Source organism: Mytilus trossulus, chromosome 4, assembly GCF_036588685.1.
Source record: "Mytilus trossulus isolate FHL-02 chromosome 4, PNRI_Mtr1.1.1.hap1, whole genome shotgun sequence".
NCBI lineage: Eukaryota > Metazoa > Mollusca > Bivalvia > Mytilida > Mytilidae > Mytilus > Mytilus trossulus.
Window position 1 is genome coordinate 60,382,604 of NC_086376.1, and position 21,279 is coordinate 60,403,882.

General features: G+C 37.8%; 1 long non-coding RNA gene across 1 annotated transcript; it reads right to left on the reverse strand.

Moving 5' to 3' along the window:
• Positions 1-274: 274 nt before the first annotated feature.
• On the reverse strand, positions 275-21,063 carry LOC134714044 (uncharacterized). The gene is made up of 3 exons (XR_010106477.1): positions 20,965-21,063; positions 20,089-20,258; positions 275-613 (listed from the first exon to the last, which is right to left on the reverse strand). It is a non-coding gene; the product is annotated as an uncharacterized LOC134714044 (long non-coding RNA).
• Between the last annotated feature and the right edge of the window lie 216 nt (positions 21,064-21,279).

Here is a 21,279-nt window from a genome sequence, read left to right on the forward strand (position 1 = left end):
AACTTCTGACCAACTATATATTTGGTTTTTTTAACAAAATAACAAACTCACTGTACGTACCTTTGTATTAGCTGTATAAGACTACCAAGTTTATTGCCAACACCATGAAAACATCTTACTGAAAGAACCTAAAAATAAAATAAAATGGATACATTAAATATTTTACAAATCCATTTCACTTGTCAACATAATATTTACTAAATATTGTTTTGAATTCTTAATACATAATCAGAATAATCTATTATATCAACACTGAAGTTTGTAAAATTCATATAACGATGTATATACAAAAAAGTAGTAAAAGAATAATGACTTGAATTTCAACTGCACAAAAATCTCAATATTTTACTGAGTTAATATCTCTTATTGAAATAACAAATCTTTGTTGAAATTGTTTCCCCTTGGATGTAATATTCCAATCTGCAGGCTTACTTTTTATACTTTTAATAGTAAATCTTGTTGATATACCTGGTACATGTATAGAAATTGTAAGGCTTAGATAAACTTGTCTCCCTTATTTTCTAGATAAAGCTGTAGAGTAATTTCTGACTTGGTTGAAGATTTCTTTAACCATCTTCAATGGAATTGCTCTGCTGGCTGCGACATGGAAAATCTAGATGAAAAATAATTGAAACAATATTTAATGCAAAAGAATAATAAACTGAGTAAATATACAATTTATCATTTCTTTACTAAATGCTTTAAGTGACATGTTGACATATCTTTTAAACTACCAGTCTTTGTTAGCACAAAACGATGGAAAAAGTCATTGTTTGTCAGTGTTTATCATATTTGTTATGGTTTTCATTTGATCATATCTCAAGCCATTGGAGTTTGGCATGAACTGTTTCATATTTTTGTCATGTTGGGGACTTACCCAGCTTACTATACCGTATAAGTTTTGCCCACTGTAGAAGACTGTGTGATCTTTAGTTGTTATTTTCCTTGCCATTTGGTCTCTGCTTGATAAATGTCAAATGCAATCATACCATACCTCTTAATTTCTATATATAAGGGAACAAATTAAGACGAGGGTGTCAATTTACTCTATCACATGGCTGAGCGGGTGACAATGTTTTTGAATGTTACCCACTCATCTAGACCAATCAGAAATCGATAAATAAAAGAACAATGAATTGAATTTACATCAAGGAATTAAATACAATGCTTAAGTTCTACGTTTTAGCTTAAAAAAAACAGAAGTCAAGCAAGATGTTTTATTTTATTATCGACCGTTAAAATAAATAAAATAAAACATCTTGCTTGACTCTTGTTGTTTTTTTCTAATGCCCGTAACGTTGGTATGAACGTGACGTCATAGAAAATACTTTTAAAATAAAAGTAATCTGTAAAAGCCAATAATGATAGGACATACAGTATAATAAATTAAATAACACATAGCTGAGAGGGTGATAGAACAGATTGGAACCCCTCGAAAAGGCATTGTCAACCTTGGCTTCGCCGCGGTTGACAATGTTTTCTCAGGGTACCAAATCTGCTCTATCACCCTCTCATCTATGTGTTATTTATATAGTATCCTTAATTTTTATCTTGATACCTCCTTCAAAATTATATACAGTTATAACATGAAAAATCTACAGTGGTACTATAGGTTGAATTAGGAACATATATGTTGATGGGACTTGACACTACCCAATTGTTGCTGTTTTTATTGTCAGGTCATAGTTAATACTAAAGATATGTTATGGAAACAGACATGTGTTAATAAACTGTTACTAGTATCCCAGAGATATGTCTCGCCTTTTTGTAATTTTGATTATACAAATGTAGCAATACTAAATTAGCATCTTTAACAAATTATGCAAATATTCAAAGTCAATGAACCATGACTGAGTAACATCATCATGTTAAACAATCTCCATGTAAATGAGATGTGCCAATGCTAACACAACTGCATACCAAATACCATTGACTTGTAAGTTGTTCCCAAATCTAAATACGAAAATTAACTTGAAAACTATGTAAAAATTTCAAAGTCAATGAAGCATGAAGAGGGGTTGGGGCTATATAATCTCCATGGAACCAATCGAAGTCAATAGACTATGACTGAGGGGACAGGGCCGCACAACCTAAAGGAAAAAAAATGGGGACAAAAAAGAAATGAGGCCAACACAAAACCTTTAACAATAACATATATACCTGGTATGGCTAAGTCCTGGGCCGCACAACCTAAAGGATAAAAACTGGGGGCAAAAAAGACATGAGGCAAACACAAAGACCTTAAAAATAACATATATACCTGGTATGACCAAGTCCTGGGCCGCACAACCTAAAGAAAAAAAATGGGGCCAAAAAAGACATAAGGCAAACGCAATGACCTTAACAATAACATATATACCTGGTATGGCCAAATCCTGGGCCGCACAACTTAAAGGGGGAAAAAATGGGGGCAAAAAAGACATGAGGCAAACACAAAGACTCTAACAACAACATATATACCTGGTATGGCCAAGTCCTGGGCCGCACAACCTTAAAGAAAAAAATGGGGGCAAAAAAAAACATGAGGCATACACAAAGACCTTAACAATTACATATATACCTGGTATGGCCAAGTCCTGGACCGCACTACCTAAAGGAAAAAAAAGGGGGCAAAAAAGACATGAGGCAAACACAAAAAACTTTAACAATAACATATATACCTGGTATGGCCAAGTCCTGGGCTGCACAACCTAAAGAGAAAAAAAATGGGGCAAAAAAGACATGAGGCAAACACAAAGACTTAAACAATAACATATATACCTGATATGGCCAAGTCCTGGGCTGCACAACCTAAAAGAAAAAAATGGGGGCAAAAAAGACATAAGGCAAACACAAACACCTTAACAATTACATATATACCTGGTATGGCCAAGTCCTGGACCGCACTACCTAAAGGAAAAAAAATGGGGCAAAAAAGACATGAAGCAAACACAAAGACCTTAACAATAACATACATACCTGGTATGGCTAAGTCCTTGGCCGCACAACCTAAAGGAAAAAAATGGAGGCAAAAAAGACATGAGGCAAACACAAAGACCTTAACAATAACATATATACCTGGTATTGCTAAGTCCTGGGCGGCACAACCTAAAAGAAAAAAATGGGGGCAAAAAAAAACATGAGGCATACACAAAGACCTTAACAATAACATATATACCTGGTATGGTCAAGTCCTGGGCCGCACAACCTAAAATAAAAAAATGGGGGCAAAAAAAAACATGAGGCATACACAAAGACCTTAACAATAACATATATACCTGGTATGGCCAAGTCCTGGGCCGCACAACCTTAAAGAAAAAAATGGGGGCAAAAAAAAACATGAGGCATACACAAAGACCTTAACAATTACATATATACCTGGTATGGCTAAGTCCTGGGCCTCACAACCTAAAAGGAAAAAAAAGGGGGCAAAAAAGACATGAGGCAACCACAAAAAACTTTAACAATAACATATATACCTGGTATGGCCAAGTCCTGGGCTGCACAACCTAAAGGGAAAAAAAATGGGGCAAAAAAGACATGAGGCAAACACAAAGACTTAAACAAAACATATATACCTGGTATGGCCAAGTCCTTGGCCGCACAACCTTAAAAAAAAAATGGGGGCAAAAAAAAACATGAGGCATACACAAAGACCTTAACAATAACATATATACCTGATATGGCCAAGTCCTGGGCTGCACAACCTAAAAGAAAAAAATGGGGGCAAAAAAGACATAAGGCAAACACAAACACCTTAACAATTACATATATACCTGGTATGGCCAAGTCCTGGACCGCACTACCTAAAGGAAAAAAAATGGGGCAAAAAAGACATGAAGCAAACACAAAGACCTTAACAATAACATATATACCTGGTATGGCTAAGTCCTTGGCCGCACAACCTAAAGGAAAAAAATGGAGGCAAAAAAGACATGAGGCAAACACAAAGACCTTAACAATAACATATATACCTGGTATGGCTAAGTCCTGGGCGGCACAACCTAAAAGAAAAAAATGGGGGCAAAAAAAAACATGAGGCATACACAAAGACCTTAACAATAACATATATACCTGGTATGGTCAAGTCCTGGGCCGCACAACCTAAAATAAAAAAATGGGGGCAAAAAAAAACATGAGGCATACACAAAGACCTTAACAATAACATATATACCTGATATGGCCAAGTCCTGGGCTCCACAACCTAAAGGAAAAAAAATGGGGGCAAAAATGACATGAGGCAAACACAAAGACCTTAACAATAACATATATACCTGGTATGGCCAAGTCCTGGGCCACACAACCTAAAGGAAAAAAATGGGGGCAAAAAAAAACATGAGGCATACACAAAGACCTTAACAATAACATATATACCTGATATGGCCAAGTCCTGGGCTGCACAACCTAAAGGGAAAAAAATGGGGGCAAAAAAGACCTTAACAATAACATATATACCTGGTATGGCTAAGTCCTTGGCCGCACAACCTAAAGGAAAAAAAAAATGGGGGCAAAAAAGACATGAAGCAAACACAAAGACCTTAACAATAACATATATACCTGGTATGGCCAAGTCCTTGGCCGCACAACCTTAAAGAAAAAAATGGGGGCAAAAAAAAACATGAGGCATACACAAAGACCTTAACAATAACATATATACCTGGTATGGCCAAGTCCTGGGCCGCACAACCTAAATGAAAATAAAAGGGGGCAAAAAAACCATCAGGCATACACAAAGACCTTAATAATAACATATATACCTGATATGGCCAAGTCCTGGGTCCCACAACCTAAAGGAAAAAAAATGGGGCAAAAAAGACATGAAGCAAACAAAAAGACCTTAACAATAACATATATACCTGGTATGGCTAAGTCCTTGGCCGCACAACCTAAAGGAAAAAAATGGAGGCAAAAAAGACATGAGGCAAACACAAAGACCTTAACAATAACATATATACCTGGTATGGCCAAGTCCTGGGCTGCACAACCTAAATGAAAAAAAAGGGGGCAAAAAAAACATGAGGCATACACAAAGACCTTAACAATAACATATATACCTGATATGGCCAAGTCCTGGGTCGCACAACCTAAAGGAAAAAAATGGGGCAAAAAAGACATGAGGCATACACAAAAACCTTAACAATAACATATATACCTGGTATGGCTAAGTCCTTGGCCGCACAACCTAAAGGAAAAAAATGGAGGCAAAAAAAAAACATGAGGCATACACAAAGACCTTAACAATAACATATATACCTGGTATGGCCAAGTCCTGGGCCGCACAACCTAAATGAAAATAAAAGGGGGCAAAAAAACCATCAGGCATACACAAAGACCTTAATAATAACATATATACCTGATATGGCCAAGTCCTGGGTCCCACAACCTAAAGGAAAAAAAATGGGGCAAAAAAGACATGAAGCAAACAAAAAGACCTTAACAATAACATATATACCTGGTATGGCTAAGTCCTTGGCCGCACAACCTAAAGGAAAAAAATGGAGGCAAAAAAGACATGAGGCAAACACAAAGACCTTAACAATAACATATATACCTGGTATGGCCAAGTCCTGGGCTGCACAACCTAAATGAAAAAAAAGGGGGCAAAAAAAACATGAGGCATACACAAAGACCTTAACAATAACATATATACCTGATATGGCCAAGTCCTGGGTCGCACAACCTAAAGGAAAAAAATGGGGCAAAAAAGACATGAGGCATACACAAAAACCTTAACAATAACATATATACCTGGTATTGCTAAGTCCTTGGCGGCACAACCTAAATGAAAAAAAATGGGGGCAAAAAAACATGAGGCAAACACAAAGACCTTAACAATAACATATATACCTGGTATGGCCAAGTCCTGGACCGCACTACCTAAAGGAAAAAAAATGGGGCAAATAAGACATGAAGCAAACACAAAGACCTTAACAATAACATATATACCTGGTATGGCCAAGTCCTTGGCCGCACAACCTAAAGGAAAAAAATGGAGGCAAAAAAGACATGAGGCAAACACAAAGACCTTAACAATAACATATATACCTGGTATGGTCAAGTCCTGGGCCGCACAACCTTAATGAAAAAAAGGGGGCAAAAAAAACATGAGGCAAACACAAAGACCTTAACAATAACATATATACCTGATATGGCCAAGTCCTGGGTCGCACAACCTAAAGGGAAAAAAAGGGGGCAAAAAAGACATGAGGCAAACACAAAGACCTTAACAACAACATTTATACCTGGTATGGCCAAGTCCTGGGCCGCACAACCTAAAAGAAAAAAATGGGGGCAAAAAAAACCATGAGGCATACACAAAGACCTTAACAATAACATATATACCTGAGATGGCCAAGTCCTGGACTGCACTACCTAAAGGAAAAAAATGGAGGCAAAAAAGACATGAGGCAAACACAAAGACCTTAACAATAACATATATACCTGGTATGGCCAAGTCCTGGGCCGCACAACCTAAAGGAAAAAAAAAGGGGCAAAAAAAACATGAGGCATACACAAAGACCTTAACAATAACATATATACCTGATATGGCCAAGTCCTGGGTTGCACAACCTAATGGGAAAAAAAGGGGGCAAAAAAGACATGAGGCAAACACAAAGACCTTAACAATAACATATATACCTGATATGGCCAAGTCCTGGGTTGCACAACCTAATGGAAAAAAAGGGGGCAAAAAAGACATGAGGCATACACAAAGACCTTAACAATAACATATATACCTGGTATGGCCAAGTCCTGGGCCGCACAACCTAAATGAAAAAAAATTGGGGCAAAAAAGACATGAGGCAAACACAAAGACCTTAACAATAACATATATACCTGGTATGGCCAAGTCCTGGACCGCACTACCTAAAGGAAAAAAAATGGGGCAAAAAAGACATGAAGCAAACACAAAGACCTTAACAATAACATATATACCTGGTATGGCTAAGTCCTTGGCCGCACAGCCTAAAGGAAAAAAATGGAGGCAAAAAAGACATGAGGCAAATACAAAGACCTTAACAATAACATATATACCTGGTATGGCCAAGTCCTGGGCCGCACAACCTAAATGAAAAAAAAAGGGGGCAAAGAAAACATGAGGCATACACAAAGACCTTAACAATAACATATATACCTGATATGGCCAAGTCCTGGGTCGCACAACCTAAAGGAAAAAAAGGGGGGCAAAAAAGACATGAGGCAACCACAAAGACCTTAACAATACCATATATACCTGGTATGGCCAAGTCCTGGACTGCACTACCTAAAGGAAAAAAAAATGGGGCAAAAAAGACATGAAGCAAACACAAAGACCTTAACAATAACATATATACCTGATATGGCCAAGTCCTGGGCCCCACAACCTAAAAGAAAAAAATGGGGGCAATAAAAAACATGAGGCATACACAAAGATCTTAACAATAACATATATACCTGGTAAGGTCAAGTCCTGGGCCGCACAACCTAAAATAAAAAAATGGGGGCAAAAAAAAAACATGAGGCATACACAAAGACCTTAATTAACAATAACATATATACCTGATATGGCCAAGTCCTGGGCTCCACAACCTAAAGGAAAAAAAATGAGGGCAAAAAAGACATGAGGCAAACACAAAAACCTTAACAATAACATATATACCTGGTATGGCCAAGTCATGGGCCGCACAACCTAAAAGAAAAAAATGGGGGAATAAATAAAACATGAGGCATACACAAAGACCTTAACAATAACATATATACCTGATATGGCCAAGTCCTGGGCTGCACAACCTAAAGGGAAAAAAATGGGGGCAAAAAAGACATGGGGCAAACACAAAGACCTTAACAATAACATATATAAAAAAAAGGTAAAAACATCTTTAACTATTAAATTTAAAGAAAGCTGGTTAGCTAGTTTAGAAAGCAATTCTGGGAAGTGTACTAATTTACAATCTGGCAATAAATTAAGAACTTACAGAAAATTTAAAAATATTTTTATGTTTGAACCATATTTAAAAATGAATTCAAAAAAAGACAGGCAAATAATCACAAGATTTAGAACTAGCTGTCATGATCTTGAAATCGAAAGAGGGAGGTATTTTGGGATTAAAGCTGAAGACAGAAAGTGTAAGCTATGTAAGAACGCAGTTGAAGACGAACTACATTTTCTTTTAAAATGTCCTGTTCTAAAAGATACTCGATCTCAACATCTATCTAATTTAAATTCAAAATTCAAAAATTTTTCAAGATTATCTGATGAAATGAAATTTGTTTGGATTCTTTCATCTGAAGATTTGTGTGTAACTTCAAACTTATCTAATTTATTGCACTCCCTTTTTGAAGAACGAAAGAAAATTACAGAAAATATTGTTGTTTAAAAAAACAAAAACAAAAAAAGAAATAAATAGAAGAAAAATATAGATAGATATATAATTATAGGAAATAAAATTGATCAGGAGTTGTCTCCCATAGACCTAGTACTATAAAGAATTATGTTATTTCTCCAGGTCACAGTGGCACCCATAACAACTATGTTTTGTTAATAACTTGGTTTATATCAGGTTAATTACTGTAAATGTGTATTCATGTGTTGTTTTTGTTTTTTGTTGTCTAAATGTACTTTAATCATTCTAATCATTTTCTGTGCTTTATTTTGTAATTCATTCATTTGATTGTATAGCTCAAATTTTGGGCACCATGATTGGTTAATAAAAATTATCTTATCTTATCTTATCTTATATACCTGGTATGGCCAAGTCCTGGACCACACTACCTAAAGGAAAAAAAATGGGGCAAAAAAGACATGAAGCAAACACAAAGACCTTAACAATAACATATATACCTGGTATGGCTAAGTCCTTGGCCGCACAACCTAAAGGAAAAAAATGGAGGCAAAAAAGACATGAGGCAAACACAAAGACCTTAACAATAACATATATACCTGGTATGGCCAAGTCCTGGGCTGCACAACCTAAATGAAAAAAAAGGGGGCAAAAAAAACATGAGGCATACACAAAGACCTTAACAATAACATATATACCTGATATGGCCAAGTCCTTGGCCGCACAAACTAAATGAAAAAAAATGGGGGCAAAAAAACATGAGGCAAACACAAAGACCTTAACAATAACATATATACCTGGTATGGCCAAGTCCTGGACCGCACTACCTAAAGGAAAAAAAATGGGACAAAAAAGACATGAAGCAAACACAAAGACCTTAACAATAACATATATACCTGGTATGGCTAAGTCCTTGGCCGCACAACCTAAAGGAAAAAAATGGAGGCAAAAAAGACATGAGGCATACACAAAGACCTTAACAATAACATATATACCTGGTATGGCCAAGTCCTGGGCCACACAACCTAAATGAAAAAAAAGGGGGCAACAAAAACATGAAGCATACACAAAGACCTTAACAATAACATATATACCTGATATGGCCAAGTCCTGGGTCGCATAACCTAAAGGAAAAAAAAGGGGGCAAAAAAGACATGAGGCAAACACAAAGACCTTAACAATAACATATATACCTGGTATGACCAAGTCTTGGGCCGCACAACCTAAAAGAAAAAAATGGGGGCAAAAAAAAACCATGAGGCATACACAAAGACCTTAACAATAACATATATACCTGGTATGGCCAAGTCCTGGACCGCACTACCTTAACGAAAAAAAATGGGGCAAAAAAGACATGAAGCAAACACAAAGACCTTAACAATAACATATATACCTGGTGTGGCTAAGTCCTTGGCCGCACAACCTAAAGGAAAAAAATGGAGGCAAAAAAGACATGAGGCAAACACAAAGACCTTAACAGTAACATATATACCTGATATGGCCAAGTCCTGGGTTGCACAACCTAAAGGGAAAAAAAGGGGGCAATAAAAACATGAAGCATACACAAAGACCTTAACAATAACATATATACCTGATATGGCCAAGTCATGGGTCACACAACCTAAAGGAAAAAAAAGGGGGCAAAAAAGACATGAGGCAAACACAAAGACCTTAACAATAACATATATACCTGGTAAGGCCAAGTCCTGGGCCGCACAACCTAAAAGAAAAAAATGGGGACAAAAAAAACCATGAGGCATACACAAAGACCTTAACAATAACAAATATACCTGGTATGGCCAAGTCCTGGATTGCATTACCTAAAGGAAAAAAAAATGGGGTTAAAAAAGACATGAAGCAAACACAAAGACCTTAACAATAACATATATATCTGGTTTGGCTAAGTCCTTGGCGGCACAGCCTAAAGGAAAAAAATGGAGGCAAAAAAGACATGAGGCAAACACAAAGACCTTAACAATAACATATATACCTGGTATGGCCAAGTCCTGGGCCGCACAACCTAAATGAAAAAAAAAGGGGGCAAAAAAAATATGAGGCATACACAAAGACCTTAACAATAACATATATACCTGGTATGGCCAAGTCCTGGGCCGCACAACCTTAAAGAAAAAAATGGGGGCAAAAAAAACCATGAGGCATACACAAAGACCTTAACAATAACATATATACCTGGTATGGCCAAGTCCTGGGCCGCACTACCTAAAGAAAAAAAAATCAGGGCAAAAAAGACATGAGGCAAACACAAAAACCTTAACAATAACATATATACCTGGTATGGCAAAGTCCTGGACTGCACTACTTAAAGGAAAAAAAATGGGGCAAAAAAGACATGAGGCAAACACAAAGACCTTAACAATAACATATATACCTTGTAGTGCTAAGTCCTTGGCCGCACAACCTTAAGGGAAAAAAATGGAGGCAAAAAAGACATGAGGCAAATTCAAAGACCTGAACAATAACATATATACCTGCTATGGCCAAGTCCTAGGCGGCACAACCTAAAAGAAAAAAAATGGGGGCAAAAAAACACATGAGGCAAACACAAAGACCTTAACAATAACATATATACCTGATATGGCCAAGTCCTGGGCTGCACACCCTAAAGAGAAAAAAATGGGGGCAAAAAAGACATGAGGCAAACACATAGACCTTAACAATAACATATATACCTGGTATGGCCAAGTCCTGGGCCACACAACCTAAAAGAAAAAAATGGGGGCAAAAAAAGACATGAGGCATACACAAAGACCTTAACAATAACATATATACCTGATATGGCCAAGTCCTGGGCTGCACAACCAAAAGGAAAAAAAATGGGGGCAAAAAAGACATGAGGCAAACACAAAGACCTTAACAATAACATATATACCTGGTATGGCCAAGTCCTGGGCCGCATAACCTAAAAGAAAAAAATGGGGGCAAAAAAAAACATGAGGCATACACAAAGACCTTAACAATAACATATATACCTGATATGGCCAAGTCCTGGGCTGCACAACCTAAAGGAAAAAAAATGGGGGCAAAAAAGACATGAGGCAAACACAAAGACCTTAACAATAACATATATACCTGGTATGGCTAAGTCCTTGGCCCCACAGCCTAAAGGAAAAAAATGGAGGCAAAAAAGACATGAGGCAAACACAAAGACCTTAACAATAACATATATACCTGGTATGGCCAATTCCTGGGCCGCACAACCTAAATGAAAAAAAAAAGGGGGCCAAAAAACATATGGCATACACAAAGACCTTAACAATAACATATATACCTGATATGGCCAAGACCTGGGTCGCACAACCTAAAGGAAAAAAAGGGGGCAAAAAAGACATGAGGCAAACACAAAGACCTTAACAATAACATATATACCTGGTATGGCCAAGTCCTGGGCTGCACAACCTAAAGGAAAAAAAATGGGGGCAAAAAAAACATTAGGCAAACACAAAGACCTTAACAATAACATATATACCTGGTATGGCCAAGTCCTGGACCGCACTACCTAAAGGAAAAAAAATGGGGAAAAAAAGACATGAAGCAAACACAAAGACCTTAACAATAACATATATACCTGGTATGGCTAAGTCCTTGGCCGCACAACCTAAAGGAAAAAAATGGAGGCAAAAAAGACATGAGGCATACACAAAGACCTTAACAATAACATATATACCTGGTATGGCCAAGTCCTGGGCTGCACAACCTAAATGAAAAAAAAGGGGGCAAAAAAAACATGAAGCATACACAAAGACCTTAAAAATAACATATATACCTGGTATGGCCAAGTCCTGGGCCGCACAACCTAAAACAAAAAAATGGGGGCAATAAAAACCATGAGGCATACACAAAGACCTTAACAATAACATATATACCTGATATGGCCAAAACCTGGGTCGCACAACCTAAAGGAAAAAAAAAGGGGCAAAAAAGACATAAGGCAAACACAAAGACCTTAACAATAACATATATACCTGGTATGGCCAAGTCCTGGGCCGCACAACCTAAAAGAAAAAAATGGGGGCAATAAAAACCATGAGGCATACACAAAGACCTTAACAATAACATATATACCTGGTATGGCCAAGTCCTGGACCGCACTACCTAAAGGGGAAAAAAATGGGGCAAAAAAGACATGAAGCAAACACAAAGACCTTAACAATAACATATATACCTGGTATGGCTAAGTCCTTGCCCGCACAACCTAAAGGAAAAAAATGGAGGCAAAAAAGACATGAGGCAAACACAAAGACCTTAACAATAACATATATACCTGGTATGGCCAAGTCCTGGGCCGCACAACCTAAATGAAAAAAAAGGGGGCAAAAAAAACATGAGGCATACACAAAGACCTTAACAATAACATATATACCTGATATGGCCAAGTCCTGGGTTGCACAACCTAAAGGGAAAAAAAGGGGGCAAAAAAAACAAGAAGCATACACAAAGACCTTAACAATAACATATATACCTGATATGTTCAAGTCCTGGGTCGCACAACCTAAAGGAAAAAAAAGGGGCAAAAAAGACATGAGGCATACACAAAGACCTTAACAATAACATATATACCTGATATGGCCAAGTCCTGGGTCGCACAACCTAAAGGAAAAAAAAGGGGGCAAAAAAGACATGAGGCAAACACAAAGACCTTAACAATAACATATATACCTGGTATGGCCAAGTCTTGGGCCGCACAACCTAAAAGAAAAAAATGGGGACAAAAAAAACCATGAGGCATACACAAAGACCTTAACAATAACATATATACCTGGTATGGCCAAGTCCTGGACCGCACCACCTAAAGGGGAAAAAAATGGGGCAAAAAAGACATGAAGCAAACACAAAGACCTTAACAATAACATATATACCTGGTATGGCTAAGTCCTTGGCCGCACAACCTAAAGGAAAAAAATGGAGGCAAAAAAGACATGAGGCAAACACAAAGACCTTAACAATAACATATATACCTGATATGGCCAAGTCCTGGGCTGCACAACCTAAAGGGAAAAAAATGGGGGCAAAAAAGACATGAGGCAAACACAAAGACCTTAACAATAACATATATACCTGGTATGGCCAAGTCCTGGGCCGCATAACCTAAAAGAAAAAAATGGGGGCAAAAAAAAACATGAGGCATACACAAAGACCTTAACAATAACATATATACCTGATATGGCCAAGTCCTGGGCTGCACAACCTAAAGGGGAAAAATGGGGGCAAAAAAGACATGAGGCAAACACAAAGACCTTAACAATAACATATATACCTGGTATGGCCAAGTCCTGGGCCGCATAACCTAAAAGAAAAAAATGGGGGCAAAAAAAAACATGAGGCATACACAAAGACCTTAACAATAACATATATACCTGATATGGCCAAGTCCTGGGCTGCACAACCTAAAGGGAAAAAAATGGGGGCAAAAAAGACATGAGGCAAACACAAAGACCTTAACAATAACATATATACCTGGTATGGCCAAGTCCTGGACCGCATTACCTAAAGGAAAAAGAATGGGGCAAAAAGACATGAAGCAAACACAAAGACCTTAACAATTAACATATATACCTGGTATGGCTAAGTCCTTGGCCGCACAACCTAAAGGAAAAAAATGGAGGCAAAAAAGACATGAGGCAAACACAAAGACCTTAACAATAACATATATACCTGGTATGGCCAAGTCCTTGGCCGCACAACCTAAATGAAAAAAAGGGGCCAAAAAACATGAAGCATACACAAAGACCTTAAAAATAACATATACCTGATATGGCCAAGTCCTGGGTCGCACAACCTAAAGGAAAAAAAAGGGGCAAAAAAGACATGAGGCATACACAAAGACCTTAACAATAACATGTATACCTGATATGGCCAAAACCTGGGTCGCACAACCTAAAGGAAAAAAAAAGGGGCAATAAAGACATAAGGCAAACACAAAGACCTTAACAATAACATATATACCTGGTATGACCAAGTCCTGGGCCGCACAACCTAAAAGAAAAAAATGGGGGCAAAAAAAACCATGAGGCATACACAGAGACCTTAACAATAACATATATACCTGGTATGGCCAAGTCCTGGACCGCACTACCTAAAGGGGAAAAAAATGGGGCAAAAAAGACATGAAGCAAACACAAAGACCTTAACAATAACATATATACCTGGTATGGCTAAGTCCTTGGCCGCACAACCTAAAGGAAAAAAATGGAGGCAAAAAAGAGATGAGGCAAACACAAAGACCTTAACAATAACATATATACCTGGTATGGCCAAGTCCTGGGCCGCACAACCTAAATGAAAAAAAAAGGGGGCAAAAAAAACATGAGGCATAAACAAAGACCTTAACAATAACACATATACCTGATATGGCCAAGTCCTGGGTTGCACAACCTAAAGGGAAAAAAAGGGGGCAAAAAAAACATGAAGCATACACAAAGACCTTAACATTAACATATATACCTGATATGGCCAAGTCCTGGGTCGCACAACCTAAAGGGAAAAAAAGGGGGCAAAAAAAACCATGAGGCATACACAAAGACCTTAACAATAACATATATACCTGGTATGGCCAAGTCCTGGACCGCACTACCTAAAGGAAAAAAAATGGGGCAAAAAAGACATGAAGCGAACACAAAGACCTTAACAATAACATATATACCTGGTATGGCTAAGTCCTTGGCCGCACAACCTAAAGGAAAAAAATGGAGGCAAAAAAGACATGAGGCAAACACAAAGACCTTAACAATAACATATATACCTGGTATGGCCAAGTCCTGGGCCGCACAACCTAAATGAAAAAAAAGGGGGCAAAAAAAACATGAGGCATACACAAAGACCTTAACAATAACATATATACCTGATATGGCCAAGTCCTGGGTTGCACAACCTAAAGGGAAAAAAAGGGGGCAAAAAAGACATGAGGCAAACACAAAGACCTTAACAATAACATATATACCTGGTTTGGCTAAGTCCTTGGCCGCACAACCTAAATGAAAAAAAATGGGGGCAAAAAAAACATGAGGCATACACAAAGACCTTAACAATAACATATATACCTGGTATGGCCAAGTCCTGGGCCGCACAACCTTAAAAAAAAAATGGGGGCAAAAAAAAACATGAGGCATACACAAAGACCTTAACAATAACATATATACCTGATATGGCCAAGTCCTGGGCCGCACAACCTAAAGGGAAAAAGATCGGGGCAAAAAAGACATGAGGCAAACACAAAGACCTTAACAATAACATATATACCTGGTATGGCCAAGTCCTGGACTGCACAACCTAAAGGAAAAAAAATGGGGGCAAAAAAGACATGGCCAAACACAAAGACCTTAACAATAACATATATACCTGGTATTGCAAAGTCCTTGGCCGCACAACCTTAAGGAAAAAAATGGAGGCAAAAAAGACATGAGGCAAACACAAAGACCTTAACAATAACATATATACCTGCTATGGCTAAGTCCTAGGCGGCACAACCTAAAAGAAAAAAATGGGGGCAAAAAAAAACATGAGGCATACACAAAGACCTTAACAATAACATATATACCTGGTATGGCCAAGTCCTGGGCCGCACAACCTAAAATAAAAAAATGGGGGCAAAAAAAAACATGAGGCAAACACAAAGACCTTAACTATAACATATATACCTGATATGGCCAAGTCCTGGGCTGCACAATCTAAAGGAAAAAAAATGGGGGCAAAAAAGACATGAGAAAACACAAAGACCTTAACAATAACATATATACCTGGTATGGCCAAGTCCTGGGCCGCACAACCTAAAAGAAAAAAATGGGGGCAAAAAAAGATATGAGGCATACACAAAGACCTTAACAATAACATATATACCTGATATGGCCAAGTCCTGGGCTGCACAACCTAAAGAAAAAAAAATGGGGGCAAAAAAGACATGAGGCAAACACAAAGACCTTATCAATAACATATATACCTGGTATGGCTAACTCCTTGGCCGCACAACCTAAAGGAAAAAAAATGGAGGCAAAAAAGTCATGAGGCAAACACAAAGACCTTAACAATAACATATATACCTGGTATGGCCAAGTCCTAGGCGGCACAACCTAAAAGAAAAAAATGAGGGCAAAAAAAAACATGAGGCATACATAAAGACCTTAACAATAACATATATACCTGGTATGGCCAAGTCCTGGGCCGCACAACCTAAAATAAAAAAATGGGGGCAAAAAAAACATGAGGCATACACAAAGACCTTAACAATAACATATATACCTGGTATGGCCAAGTCCTGGGCCGCACAACCTAAAAGAAAAAAATGGGGGCAAAAAAAACATGAGGCATACACAAAGACCTTAACAATAACATATATACCTGATATGGCCAAGTCCTGGGCTGCACAACCTAAAGGAAATAAATGGGGGCAAAAAATACATGAGGCAAACACAAAGACCTTAACAATAACATATATACCTGGTATGGCCAAGTCCTGGACCAGACTACCTAAAGGAAAAAAAATTGGGCAAAAAAGACATGAAGCAAACACAAAGACCTTAACAATAACATATATACCTGGTATGGCTAAGTCCTTGGCTGCACAACCTAAATGAAAAAAAATGGGGGCAAAAAAGACATGAGGCAAACACAAATACCTTAACAATAACATATATACCTGGTATGGCCAAGTCCTGCGCTGCACAACCTAAAGGGAAAAAAATGGGGGCAAAAAGACATGAGGCAAATACAAAGACCTTAACAATAACATATATACCTGGTATGGCCAAGTCCTGGGTTTCACAACCTAAAAGGGCAAAAATGGGGGCAAAAAAGACATGAGGCAAACACAAAGACCTTAACAATAACATATATACCTGGTATGGCCAAGTCCTAGGCCGCACAACCTAAATGAAAAAAAAGGGGGCAAAAAAAACATGAGGCATACACAAAGACCTTAACAATAACATATATACCTGATATGGCCAAGTCCTGGGTAGCACAACCTAAAGGAAAAAAATGGGGCAAAAAAGACATGAGGCATACACAAAGACCTTAACAATAACATATATACCTGATATGGCCAAGTCCTGGGCCGCACAACCTAAAGGGAAAAAAATGGGGGCAAAAAAGACATGAGGCAAACACAAAGACCTTAACAATAACATTTATACCTGGTATGGCCAAGTCCTGGACCACACTACCTAAAGGAAAAAAAATGGGGCAAAAAAGACATGAAGCAAACACAAAGACCTTAACAATAACATATATACCTGGTATGGCCAAGTCCTGGGCCGCACAACCTAAAAGAAAAAAATGGGGGCAAAAAAAGACATGAGGCATACACAAAGACCTTAACAATAACATATATACCTGATATGGCCAAGTCCTGGGCTGCACAACCTAAAGGAAAAAAAATGGGGGCAAAAAAGACATGAGGCAAACACAAAGACCTTAACAATAACATATATACCTGGTATGGCTAACTCCTTGGCCGCACAACCTAAAGGAAAAAAATGGAGGCAAAAAAGTCATGAGGCAAACACAAAGACCTTAACAATAACATATATACCTGGTATGGCCAAGTCCTAGGCGGCACAACCTAAAAGAAAAAAATGGGGGCAAAAAAAAACATGAGGCATACACAAAGACCTTAACAATAACATATATACCTGGTATGGCCAAGTCCTGGGCCGCACAACCTAAAATAAAAAAATGGGGGCAAAAAAAACATGAGGCATACACAAAGACCTTAACAATAACATATATACCTGGTATGGCCAAGTCCTGGGCCGCACAACCTAAAAGAAAAAAATGGGGGCAAAAAAAACATGAGGCAAACACAAAGACCTTAACAATAACATATATACCTGATATGGCCAAGTCCTGGGCTGCACAACCTAAAGGAAATAAATGGGGGCAAAAAATACATGAGGCAAACACAAAGACCTTAACAATAAAATATATACCTGGTATGGCCAAGTCCTGGACCAGACTACCTAAAGGAAAAAAAATTGGGCAAAAAAGACATGAAGCAAACACAAAGACCTTAACAATAACATATATACCTGGTATGGCTAAGTCCTTGGCTGCACAACCTAAATGAAAAAAAATGGGGGCAAAAAAGACATGAGGCAAACACAAATACCTTAACAATAACATATATACCTGGTATGGCCAAGTCCTGCGCTGCACAACCTAAAGGGAAAAAAATGGGGGCAAAAAGACATGAGGCAAATACAAAGACCTTAACAATAACATATATACCTGGTATGGCCAAGTCCTGGGTTTCACAACCTAAAAGGACAAAAATGGGGGCAAAAAAGACATGAGGCAAACACAAAGACCTTAACAATAACATATATACCTGGTATGGCCAAGTCCTGGGCCGCACAACCTAAATGAAAAAAAAAGGGGGCAAAAAAAACATGAGGCATACACAAAGACCTTAACAATAACATATATACCTGATATGGCCAAGTCCTGGGTAGCACAACCTAAAGGAAAAAAATGGGGCAAAAAAGACATGAGGCATACACAAAGACCTTAACAATAACATATATACCTGATATGGCCAAGTCCTGGGCCGCACCACCTAAAGGGAAAAAAATGGGGGCAAAAAAGACATGAGGCAAACACAAAGACCTTAACAATAACATTTATACCTGGTATGGCCAAGTCCTGGACCACACTACCTAAAGGAAAAAAAATGGGGCAAAAAAGACATGAAGCAAACACAAAGACCTTAACAATAACATATATACCTGGTATGGCTAAGTCCTTGGCCACACAACCTAAATGAAAAAAAAATGGGGGCAAAAAAGACATGGGGCAAACACAAATACCTTAACAATAACATATATACCTGGTATGGCCAAGTCCTGGGCTGCACAACCTAAAGGGAAAAAAATGGGGGCAAAAAGACATGAGGCAAATACAAAGACCTTAACAATAACATATATATACCTGGTATGACCAAGTCCTGGGCTGCACAACCTATAAGGGCAAAAATGGGGGCAAAAAGACATGAGGCATACACAAAGACCTTAACAATAACATATATACCTGGTATGGCCAAGTCCTGGGTTTCACAACCTTAAAGGGCAAAAATGGGGGCAAAAAAGACATGAGGCAAACACAAAGACCTTAACAATAACATATATACCTGGTATGGCCAATTCCTGGGCTGCACAACCTAAAGGAAAAAATATGGGGGCAAGGAGGACATGAGACATACACAAAAACCTTAACAATAACATATATACCTGGTATGGCCAAGTCCTGAGCTGCACAACCTAAAGGAAAGAAATTGGGGGCAAATAGGACTTGGTACGGCACGGCCTGGGCCTCACAACCTAGAGGAAAATGTTGGGCAAATAGGGACACATCAGCATACACAACGACCTTAACAATAACATATATACCTTGTACGGCCCAACATAGCCCTCACAACCAAGAGGAAAATGGGGGCCATTTTTGTTAAAGTTTACGGACGACAGACGGATGCAGGACAGGTGAGGGTGAGCTAAAAAAAAAATGGGGTTTATTGAGTTGGATCTGTTTTTGAAAACAATAACATTCTCTCGAAAATTTTGATGAACAGCAAAACAATTCAAAATGATTGCAACTTGTTATCTCTTCTTTGTGCATAATTATTTGAAATGGGGAAAAAACAATGCGGTGCACTCGATATGATTTAAACGTGAACATGTATTCACGGTGGTTTTTTTTTGTCACTCATTCACCTTGTCAGAAATAAACCCCGAGTAAACAAGCAGAGGACTGCATTTTTTAATATAAAATTGATAAAACTTACCATTATTAGCTGCTAGAACTATATCCTTTTTTGTAATCCACAATGAAATCGAATATATCTGAACACACATTTGATTTTAATCCACAGTTTAAAGCAACACAATCACTAATAACGACATCACTTTCTACTTTTTTTGCACCAAGAATATAATTCCATTGTCTATATCCATTCTAAAACATAAAACGCATGTAAAGGTCTTCACTGAAAATATTTAGGTCCTTGCGCACTCAGAAATATAAACATACCTTGTGTCTTAGGGCGTGTTCGGATATCTACCTATATGTAACATAGCATTAGGCGTATATATTCATGTTGTTTACTCTCAGCTGTACTTTCTTTTCATATATTGGTTAAGACGAGCTACTGTGTTTAAAGGGGCCAACATGTAGGATAGAAAGTTTATTCTTAAATCATTTTCTTTACAGAATGGACTGTAATTGGCTTATATCCTTTACAGAAATGTTTCAGGGGCGGATCCGGCCATTTTAAGAAGGGGGTTCCCAACCCAGGACAAGGGGGGGGGGGGGGGGGGGGGGGGGTCCAACTATATATCCCCAATCAAATGCATTGATCGTCCAAAAAAGGGGGTTCCAAACCCCGGAACCCTCCCCCTGGATCCGCCACTGTGTTTAATATTACTGAAAAAGGCCAAAATATTTTTCAGTAGATTGTTCTTAACCACTACAAAAACAAGAAAAAATTGGAGTAGAACTGTCAAAAAGTTATCATTAACCATAAATGTAGTTTCGTAATGGGGGCAAGGCAAATTGTGAAATATTTTGTTCCTTCAAAAGCATTTTTTTTTTCAAACTAAACAAGTTAAAATTCTTAACAGTTAACTTGAACCCACTCATTTTATTTTTACATTGTAACTACCTTTAACTCCTAAAAAAACTCTTAATATGAAATGCATATCTCAGTTATTGTCCAAGTAAAGATCAAACTAAAATGGAGCCATCTTCTAGCCTTTCGATCACATGTTCATATTAGTAATAAATCTGTTCACTCACATTTACTCACTTCACACTTGAGTAACTCTGGCTGTGTACAAAAATAATTTTACCTGACAAAGGTATTTCACCAAATTATGTAACAGAATTTGGTTAAATTATGTAACAGACTTTGGTTCAGATATTAAAGCATACCCCTAAAGTAAAAGTTTTAATCTACATGTAAGACAGCCGTAAACCT